Below are 11,673 nucleotides of genomic sequence, written 5' to 3' on the forward strand. Positions count from 1 at the left end.
AACTCAATGTATGCAAGAATCTTTATATATAATGACTTGGCACTTCCTCTACTTCATTAATCCAACAGGGTTCCCACAACACTAGATAAGGGAATTAGCTGCTCATAGTTATGAGATCGATCATGGAATCCATAGGCAAAATTATAAAATCAATCTCACAATAATGAAAAAAGATATCCCAAAGTCTTAAATTGAATAAAAAATAAAAACAAACCAAGAACAATAAGTGTATAGGATAGCCCCTAAGGGCCTATCCCTGAAATGTGAATATATGAACTTGTATGAATAAAAAGCCTAAAGGGCATTTTTAGATTACAAGAAACCCTAGAAATCAAAATCATAACTAAAATGGGAAAACTTAAATAATCGTACCTAATAAGACTTATAAACATCATAGGAGTTAATTGGGATACATCAAAACCCTAGAAAATGATTTCGAAATGATCCAAAAAAGTTAAGGTCGGTGGCCACGTACCTATGTCCACATGCGGTATGCCTGTGGGTACATGTACCACATGTGGTCTGCCAATGGGCACATGTAGACATAGGTAAGTGCTAGAAAAATTTTCTACACTGTCTGCTCTCTGGACTTTAGATTTCTGGAACTAACCTTCCCCACATGCGGTCCGTATGTAGACATAAGTGAGTTCTCGAAGTTCTTTTTCAGCTCTTTCACTCTCTAGATCTTCTATTCTGGTACTTACCCTAGTCACATGCAGATCATATGTGCTACATGGGTCCACATGTAGACATAGGTAAGTGCATGCCTTCCAATTTGTGCAACCAAGATTCCAAACTTCAAGTTTCAACACATATTTTGGTCAAGTACATTCCAAAAGTGTCACAAATATCCAAAAATGATTAAGTAAGAATCCAAAACTCATCTTTTTCTTGTCTTTAGAATCCAAAACCTAATTTTTTGAAAAACACCCCAAAAACACATTGTAAACACCTAAGTTTTTACCAAACTGAATGTTTTACGTCGTTTTAGTGTTTAATATAATATATATATATATATATATATATTATTTATAGTCTAAATTAGATATTTTGATTTTAGCTAATTTTTACAAAGTTTTTTTTTAAAGTTTTGAAAACTACAAAGAATAGAGTCACATTTTAAATAAGTTTTTTTTAATTATTTATTTATTTATTTAAAAAAATTACTATATTTGTTTTCTTTTTTTAAATTTTAAAAAAGTAATCTAGTGATATTAACATTTCCTTAGTCATATTTCTAAGACTAACTACCTAATTTATCCATAGTTTATTAGTTTTAAATAAATGTTATCAACTTTATTTGATTTAAGTTATTAATTAAAAGAAAAAATAAAAGAGGTCCTAATCCTAAACAACCAACCCACCCCACGTTTCCTACTTCCCCAAAACTCCCTCATGTTTAGCAACACACGAAACACACACATGTACTAATATAAATCTCATTTCCACACACAATTAGAAAAGAATAAGAGAGAACACTGATGACGACAAAGATTGAAAAAAACAAAAGGAGTGGAAAGAAAGAAACAAAGGAAGACTTAGAAAACCAAAGAGAGAAAGAAGAGTTGGAGGGGAATATTAAAATACGGACAGAGAATGAGAAGAAAAGAAAGAAATGGTGTGAAACGAAACAAGGAAAAGAAAAATCAGAGAGAGAGAGCAAGCGGGTAGACGAAGATTTGGAATTTGAGGTTAGGTTCGTGATTTCAAATTCGTGGCTTCTTCTTCTTTTGTTAGGAATTATTTTCACAAGAGGTAGCCTTCATCATCCTTTCTTTGTATAATATAACGTGATGATCATGCCAAACTTAATTACAATATCATGAAATTGCTTAAGTTGCATATGATTTTTAACCTTTGACTTACATTTATAGCATGTGTATGTTCCTAATTTTTATATAATTACATTTTGAGTAAATGGGTACAACATTTGACACTTCTATCTACTATATGGAGAGGAAAAGAAACAGAAGGCAAAACAAATTTTGAGAAAGAAGAACATAAAAAAAAAGCCAAAGATAAGAGAGACATGCACTATATATGCATGCATTAGAAACAAAAGGAAAGATAGACACACATAGACACATACGGGAATAACCCCCATGCTATCTGTGGAAAGGAATGCTTTCATAATTAAGTTCATATTATTTATTTGAACTCATTTCATAATTCTCTGTTGGCTTATCTAATAGTTGAACCGATTACAAGTTTAAGTATTTGATTTCACCAAACAAGGACTAACAGTGCTTTGGAGTATATTGTTAGATTAATTGATTTCTCTAATTTTCCCGCGTTAAATGCTTAATATTATATATTTGGTTAATGTTAGACTTCAATGTCAATAGTTCACTGTTTGGGATTAGTTTCAAGGTTAATTACGTATTTTTTGTGTCAATCTAGTGGCTGGTCAAATGTGTTAAGTTGGCCAACAACTAGTTTAATATTTTTGTAGAATTTAGTAAGTAGTGACAAAAATCATGGTTTAATATTTAAGGGTTTGGTACTTTAGAAATGAACGTGAAAACTTGATGCATAATGGATAAATAATAATGTTTGCCTTCTCGGTGTTTAACTTCCATATTTTATTGCAATAATCGGATGTTTATGTCTAATTAATTTGATGTTGGATTGTAGGTTTTGATAATTTAATAATTTGATGTAGGTTTTGATATTTTAATAATTTGAACTCCCTTAAGCCGGGATGATCGTTTAGGGATTCATCTATTAATTCGTGTGAAATTCGAATGAGATAAGTTGTAAATGTATTTTAGATCCTTCATAATTGAGGAAAGAAAGAGAGAAAAACCACAACTGTAAGGAAGCGAACTCGGAAAAGAATGACTTCAGTTCTTAATTCTTATAAAATTAAAGCTTAACATATAAGAAAAATTTAACGATGAAGTTGGAAAGACCTACTACCGACCATTCGTTATAATAAAATCTAACATACCATTTGAAGCCGACTGAATCGGGTAGGTAGATTCTAAACCTATTAGGTGCTTATTTAGACTAGAAAAATGGGGTCGATTCATAAATGTCTCAAAGGTGAGAGAGATATATCAAAACTTATGGTATGATCGGAAAGTATTGCTATGGACATGCCACGCATTAATATAATCAAATAATTTAAAATAAATTAAAAGCGAGAGGTAAATAAATTTTAGGCTAACAAATATTATATATCTAAAAGATTAATTTAAGCCAGACATAAGTCATTAAAGCGACCGTGCTTGAATTCCGGGACTTGAGGGGTGCCTCACACCTTCTCCTCGGTTAATAGAATTCCTTATCCGGATTTCTAGATCGCAGATCAATAATAAAGAGTCATTTCCTTTTGAATGGAGATTCAATAAGGTGATTTGGAACACCCAAACTCAATTTCAAGTGGCGACTCTGTAAAATAAATAATCCCTTTTCAAAACGTCACTTTAATTGAAAAAATTCATTTTCTCTAAAACCAACTCCCTAGCGGGGTTGGAGTGGTAAAAGTAGGGGTGTGACAGATGGCAACTCTACTGGGGATAACCAGAATGTGAGATTTTATATTGACTTGTTTGGCTTTATCTAATTTTTTATATTACATTTGTTGGACTAAATGTGTTATTTGCCTACCTGTTTATTGCTTTGATATTATTTGATTTGCAATATAAATTGTCTTCTCTCGCGCAACCATCTGAGTCTTCTGATATACTTTATATTCGGAGATGCAGTATACGCTCCCGAGCCTTGAGATACCAGAGACGCGGCAACGCTCCTAGGAAGGATTTTATGATCACATATGATTTAGGATGGGAAGGACCAATGGTGAGGCCAGAAATCACTGCTACCGGTAAGCTGTTCCTGCCCGACTCGAGTTGTTTGCTCGTTATACAGTCAGTCTAGACGCCTATTTCCATTAGGTTAAATCTAGTAAAACTGAAACTTAGACAAGATTATCCCTATTAGGCTCCGCATAGCATGCTTTTTTGACTTAGTGGAGGCTCAACAAAGGTTTGAATGTCTAAAAGTACCCTTTTTTAAGACTATCTATTTTTTGTGGTACTAGCTGCATTAACTGTCTGACTGTTTTGAATGTTGTCCGGCTTTGGAATTCATTAACGTAAGAGAGGCTAAAAATTACTCTTTAAAACCTATTCTTTTTCGAAACCCAAATGAGGTACAATATTTGCTTTCACAATAAAAGAAAAAAAATTCTAAATTATCGAGTTCGCCCCAAGTTGGATGAACTACACACACCTTATTCTCATCTTAGTGAGATACGTAGGCATCCCTCCACAGGTTCGGTGATCCATAAAAAATTAAGGTTGTATTTCTTAAAGGAAAAAAAGAGTTTTGATCCCTATAAAAAGAAATCAATCAATTCATTTTCAAAAATTTTAAAAAAACATTATTAATAAATTCAAAAAAAAATCATTTTCTTTTCATTAGTCAAATAAAAAGTGGGTTTCTTCACGTCTCCAGTTTCACAAACTACGCACACCTGATTCTCATCTTAAAGAGATATGTAGGCAACCCTTCTTGGATTTGGTGATCCTCATTCAATTTGAAAAAAAATTATTGATATTTTTTCTAAAAAATAATAAAATAAAGGAAGTTAGTCCTCTTCAAAAAGAAAACCTTAGATGAAGTAAAAAAAATGAAAGTGTTTATTAACATTTTTAATTAAATAAAAAAGTTTTTCCTCCTTATTCAAAACTCAAAAAGAAAAAAAATATTCTTGCTTCATATTTTAAGTATCTGAACTACGTCAGACCTGATCTTATTTCAACAAGATACGTAGATAAATCTTCTTTTGGGTTCGGTCTCATTTAAAGAAAAACTCTTGACTTAGCAATTAATACCAATATTTAAAATATGAATGAAATAAAAAGAACATGTTGAATTACAAGACATGATAGAGTGGACCAACTTACTTATGAACTATAGATTATTTGGTACCTCTATTATACTTAAGTTGCACTTGTAAATTTTCTTGCTCTAAGTCAAGTTTAAAATAAATTTTACCTCACTGTTTCATGTGCATTGTGTGGTGAGCTTTGGATTGAAAATTCAATAGCATTGCTCTGTTGATCTAGAATTTGGCCTGAATGTCTGTTGAGAAAAAATTCTGAGATACACTTTTGGGAAAGGATTGTAGACCTTCTTTGATCCGATTGTGCATTCCAAAGCCCACCAAATAACATTAATCCCTAGCATTTCTCTATTTGAGCCTGAAACCTTTTCTTTGGATAACTACATCGTAGCCCATACCTTTAGAGTGCTTATATGCCCTATCTCTCTTTCGGCCCACCTCCTTGAGCGCACTAAATACGTACAAGTTGCGAATGGAGATTCAAGATCAAGGGCGTCAAAGGCAAAGAATGTATAACCCCAGGATAACAAAAATAAAAGACGACTTCAAAGAAGAATGAGCAAAAACTCCATTTAAAAAAAAAACTCCAACAAAGATGGAGAATCTTCATAAAAAAAAACACATTTATCAAAGAGAAAAGGGGAAAAGCTCCAGCACAAGATTCAAACAAAGTTGAAGAAAATATAAAACAAGGGGAAAAGAAGCACAACAAAGAAGATCGAGCGTCAAACCGCAATAAATGTCAAAAACATGAAAACAGTGCAGTGCTCATTAAGGAATTAGTCGCTTAAATCCTAAATATCATCCTACCAATCTCCAAGCCTGCATTACAAGCCGATAACAAGTCCTACAAGATCCTACTCTAAGTGTTCTCACATTAGTAGATACTTACATGATGGCAAGCTTATGATATTTCATTGCATGCATTGAATATATTTATGAGTGAGAGTGCTTCCTGAACGTCCTAAAATCTAAACTCTTTTATGATGAGTGAATTAGGACTTTAGTTGTGGTAAGGGCATTAGAAACATGAGGATAAGAGTAATTTAAATGCTTGATTTGGAGAAAGACATATATATCTTGTATAAAACTTAAGTATATCTGAGGTACCATTTGAAACTATAGTGATTACTTTTGAGTTGACCTCGGTTCTTATTTGAAAGTAATTTGAGGTGACTCATATGCATAATATTAATTGTTGGTATCAATTGAAGTCAATAAAGGAGTTATTTTCATCCTTCTGATCTTTACAAAACACATACTTTCAAAAAAAATAAAATTCTGAACGACGTTAGACCTGATTCTTGCTACGCAAGATACGTAGGTAATCCTATGACAAGGTTTGGCCTCATAGAATAAATTTTTTTATATTTTTGAAAGGTATAATATTGGGGCATTTTATTTATATTATGATAGGGTTCGGTCTCATAGAATAAAACTTTTTACATTTCTGAAAGGTATAATACTGGGGTATTTTATTTATATATCAAAAAGCATTTCAAAGTTCCTCGCATCCAAAACTGGGTCATTTTTTTAAAAAAAATTCAAAGTTTCTCGCATCCAAAATTGAGTGTTTTTTTTCTTCAAAAAAAAAAGAAAAACTATATCTCACTTACCTCAGCAGGTACAACAACTCCTGATTATACTTTAGGGAACAAAACTACCTAATTTTCTTCTTTATGTCTTCATAGGATACAAAATCCCTTTGTTGACATCTTCTTATTCTTCATGGGTGCGACATCTCTTAGTTGACATTTTTTTAGTCTTCATAAGGTACAACATCTCCTAGTTGACATCTTCTTCGTCTTCATAGGGTACGATATTCCCTAGTTGACATCTTAGAAACACTATTTCCTAATTTTTTTTCGTCTTTATAGGATACGCATCCCCTAGTTGACATCTTTTTTGTCTTCATAGGGTACGACATTCCCTAGTTGACATATTATTCATCTTCATAGGGTATGAAATCCCTTAGTTGACATCTTCTTCGTCTTCATAGGGTACGACATCCCCTAATTGACATCGTAGAAAATAAAATTTTCTATTTTCTTCTTCGTCTTTATAGGGTACGACATCCCCTAATTGACATCTTCTTCGTCTTCATAGGGTACGAAATCCTCTAGTTGACATCTTCTTCATCTTCATAGGTTACAACATCCCCTAGTTGATATCTTCTTCATCTTCATAGGGTACGACATTCCCTAGTTGACATCTTGAGAAACACCATTTCCTAATTTTATTTTTCGTCTTCATAGGGTACGACATCCCCTAGTTGACATCTTCTTCGTCTTCATAGGGTACAACATTCCCTAGTTGACATATTAGGAAACACCATTTCCTAATCCTCTTCTTCGTCATTCATTGGGTACGACATCCCCTAGTTGACATCCTAAAAATAATTTCCTAATTCTTTTCTTCGTCTTCAAAGGGTATGACATCCCCTAGTTGACATCTTAGGAAATAATTTTTTGATTTTCTTTTTCATCTTCATAGGGTACGGAGGTACCTAGTTGGCATTTTAGGTACAATATTCCCCAGTCGCTGATCAAAAAAAAATTCTAATTCTTTTTCATGCATTCACAAGGAATAACATCCTTTGGTTGCATTATTGAGAATAGAGACTTTGTTTATTTTTCTGCCTAGCTTAGATTTCTAGCATTTCTATATTTTCTACTTAAGTAATTAGTTTAGAACTTTTCTAATAACTCATAAAATTTTTCTAGTGCAAACTGAGGCAAAAAAAAATTATTCGTTTTGCTTTGTTTTCTTTGATAGTTTGCAGGTTTTTCTGCAAAGCACATGTTTGATGCCGAGAGTGGAATTGCATCTCTGGTTAGAATATAGAAGAACGGTTAGTTTGAAGATAGTTAGAGTCAGCTTTGTATTCATAATGGCCCAACATTTGAAGAGTCATCTTCTTAGCTTCTGGTCAAGTGAACAAACATCGAATAATATTCTATGAATTGTCCTTTGGAGGAGCACCAACGACTCAATCCAAGTTTCAAGTTCAAGTCTCAAATCCTAACTTCAAGATTAAATTTTGAGATCAAGGTACCCATCAGAATAAGATGAGGTGATAACTAAAGATCCAAAATAAAGATCTGAAGCAAGAGAATCAAGACAATTAGAATAGATAGAGCTTGTATTTTTCATTTCTAGTTTTACTTTTTCTTTTTCTTATGTAATAAAAGGAGTAACGGACCGAAAACTAGACGGAACCTCAACTCGACTCTCCAACTTATCCATTCATTCCTAAACTTATTTGAACTACACGTGACCTAATTCTCTTATAAACCGATATATGTAGGATGCCTAAAGTCAGGGTTCGGTCACATTGCTTTCCTACATATTTACGTATTACTTTTGAATAAATGGTTGGGCCAAAAATTAATCATATTTATTTGTTTGCTTGAAAACTCTCCATATTTCCAAGTAAAGAGAGGCATTCTGTAATCACCTAATTTTTAACCAAACTGACTGTTTTACGGGGTTTTAGTATTTAAATATATATATATATATATATATATATATATATATATTATTTTTAGTCTAAATTAGATATTTTGATTTCATTTTATTTTTACAAAGTTTGTTTTAAAAGTTTTGAAAACTACAAAGAATAGAGTCACATTTTAAATAAGTTTTTTTATTATTTATTTATTTATTTTAAAAAATTACTATATTTGTTTTCTTTTTTTAAATTTTAAACAAGTAATCTAGTGATATTAATATTTCCTTAGTCATATTTCTAAGACTAACTACCTAATTTATCCATAGTTTATTAGTTTTAAATAAATGTTATCAACTTTATTTTATTTAAGTTATTAATTAAAAGAAAAAATAATAGAGGTCCTAATCCTAAACTACCAACCCACCCCACGTTTCCTACTTCCCCAAAACTCCCTCATGTTTAGCAACACACGAAACACACACATGCACTAATATAAACCTCATTTCCACACACAATTAGAAAAGAATAAGAGAGAACACTGATGACGACAAAGATTGAAAAAAAAAAACAAAAGGAGTGGAAAGAAAGAAACAAAGGAAGACTTAGAAAACCAAAGAGAGAAAGAAGAGTTGGAGGGGAAAATTAAAATATTAAAATACGGACAGAGAATGAGAAGAAAAGAAAGAAACAGTGAGAAACGAAACAAGGAAAAGAAAAATGAGTGAGAGAGCAAGCGGGTAGACGACGATTTGAAATTTGAGGTTAGGTTCGTGATTTCGAATTCGTGGCTTCTTCTTCTTTTTTTAGGAATTATTTTTACAAGAGGTAACCTTCATCATCCTTTCTTTGTATAATATAACGTGATGATCACGCGAAACTTGATTACAATGTTATGAAATTGCTTAAGTTGCATATGATTTTTAACCTTTGACTAACATTTATAGCATGTGTATGTTCCTAATTTTTATATAATTACATTTTGAGTAAATGGGTACAACATTTGACACTTCTATCTACTATAATATGGAGAGGAAAAGAAACAGAAGGCAAAACAGATTTTGATAAGGAAGAACATAAAAAAAAGCCTAAGATAAGAGAGACATGCACTATATATGCATGCATTAGAAACAAAAGGAAAGATAGACACACATAGACACATACGGGAATAACCCCCATGCTATCTGTGGAAAGGAATGCTTTCATAATTAAGTTCATATTATTTATTTGAACTCATTTCATAATTCTCTGTTGGCTTATTTAATAGATGAACCGATTACAAGTTTAAGTATTTGATTTCACCAAACCAGGACTAACAGTGCTTCGGAGTATATTGTTAAATTAATTGATTTCTCTAGTTTTCCCACGTTAAATGCTTAATATTATATATTTGGTTAATGTTAGACTTTAATGTCAATAGTTCACTGTTTGGGATTAGTTTCAAGGTTAATTACGTATTTTCTGTGTCAATCTAGTGGCTAGTCAAATGTATTAAGTTGGCCAACAATTAGTTTAATCTTTCTGGATAATTTAGTAAGTAGTGACAAAAATAATGGTTTAATATTAATTTAAGGGTTTGATACTTTAGAAATTAACGTGAAAATCTTGATGCATAATGGATAAATAATAATGTTTGCCTGCTCGTTGTTTAACTTCATATTTTATTGCATTAATCGGATGTTTATGTCTAATTAATTTGATGTTGGATTGTAGGTTTTGATATCTTAATAGTTTGGACTCCCTTAAGGCCTCATTTGTTTGCACTTAATGGAGGTCTGAATCTAAATGGTTCAGACTTCAGACCATTAAGTGCATTTGTTTTTTATTAAGGTTTTAACTCTTAATAGATCTGAATAGGTCTTAATCATTTAGATCTAGAACTTAGTCTTAATAGGTTTGAAAGGATATTCTGGATAATATTCACCACTCTATTCATAATCAGTAGTCACCACCACTAACCACCTCTTCCACCTTCACCATTGTCAACCACCACCCACCACCACCAATCACCTCCACCATCACAACTACCATCGATAAAAAATACTGCTACCAACCACAATTGTCAACCGCTACTACACCTACTACCTCTTTTATTCTAATCATATTCACCGCCACCACTATCGTCAACAGCACCACAGTTAGCAACCACTACCAGCCAGTAACAACTAGCACCACCGCTAACTACTACTAATACATCACAACCTTTACACGTTATTTGGCCGCCACCATCATTGTCACTAGTAATGTCACCTCTACCACCACTTCAACCAGTACCATCGCTACAATTTATCTCTACTAACAACCATCTCTACCATCACAATAAATAACATCTCCAACTAGCACCAACCTATCGTCAATCACCATGCATTCATGTTTCAGCCAACACAATCAATACCTTAAACTACTAACATCAAGTAATGTCACATCACAACAACCACAACCACCATCAATCGCTACCATCATAATAGTTACTACAATACCGACCATCACAATATCACCATCAATATTATTAATCACTAACATCAATCATTGTCACCGCAACCACCATTATAAGTCATCTTTACTATCACTAACAAATATAAATATTTTTTCTCAATCAAATACTAATAATTTTGTTGTATTATATTAAATACTTTTTTAATATATAATTAATTTTTTATTTGAATTGCACTTTCTATTTTATTATGTATACAAATAAATTTTTTTACACATTTAGATGTTGAAAAACAAACAGTATTAATCATTCAATTTTCAGATCTAGAGACAACATTTTAATCATTCAGATGTGCATTCAGATTCAAATGTCTGGATCTTAAAAAAACAAATGAAGCCTAAGCCGGGATGATCGTTTAGGGATCCATCTATTAATTCGTGTGAAATTCAAGTGAGATAAGTTGTAAATGTATTTTAGATCCGTCATAATCAAGGAAAGAAAATACAGGAAAAAACAAAATTGCAAGGGAGCAAACTCGAAAAAGAATGATTTCAGTTCTTAATCCTTAGAAAATTAAAGCTTAACATATAAGAGAAATTTAACGATGAAGTTGGAAAGCTCTGCTATTGACCATTTGTTATAATAAAATCTAACATACCATTTGAAGCTGACTGAATCGGGTTGGGTAGATTCTAAACCTATTAGGTGCTTATTTAGACTAGAAAAATGGGGTCGATACATAAATGCCTCAAAGGCGTGAGAGATATATTAAAACTTATGGTATGACCGAAAAGTACTGCTACTGGCATGTCACACATTACTATAATCAAATAATTTAAAATAAATTAAAAGTGGGAGGTAAATAACTTTTAGGCTAATAAATATTATATATCTAAAAGATTAATTTAAGCCAGACATAAGTCATTAAAGCGACCGTGC

The 11,673-nt window shown here is 32.1% G+C and overlaps 1 long non-coding RNA gene across 1 annotated transcript; it reads left to right on the plus strand.

Moving 5' to 3' along the window:
* Window positions 1–1,230: 1,230 nt before the first annotated feature.
* On the plus strand, window positions 1,231–8,122 carry LOC107855364. Its single transcript, XR_001670230.2, has 3 exons — window positions 1,231–1,755; window positions 3,711–3,829; window positions 7,628–8,122. It is a non-coding gene; the product is annotated as an uncharacterized LOC107855364 (long non-coding RNA).
* Window positions 8,123–11,673: the final 3,551 nt, after the last annotated feature.

The sequence above is a fragment of the Capsicum annuum genome, chromosome 1 (genome assembly GCF_002878395.1).
Source record: "Capsicum annuum cultivar UCD-10X-F1 chromosome 1, UCD10Xv1.1, whole genome shotgun sequence".
Classification (NCBI taxonomy): Eukaryota; Viridiplantae; Streptophyta; class Magnoliopsida; order Solanales; family Solanaceae; genus Capsicum; species Capsicum annuum.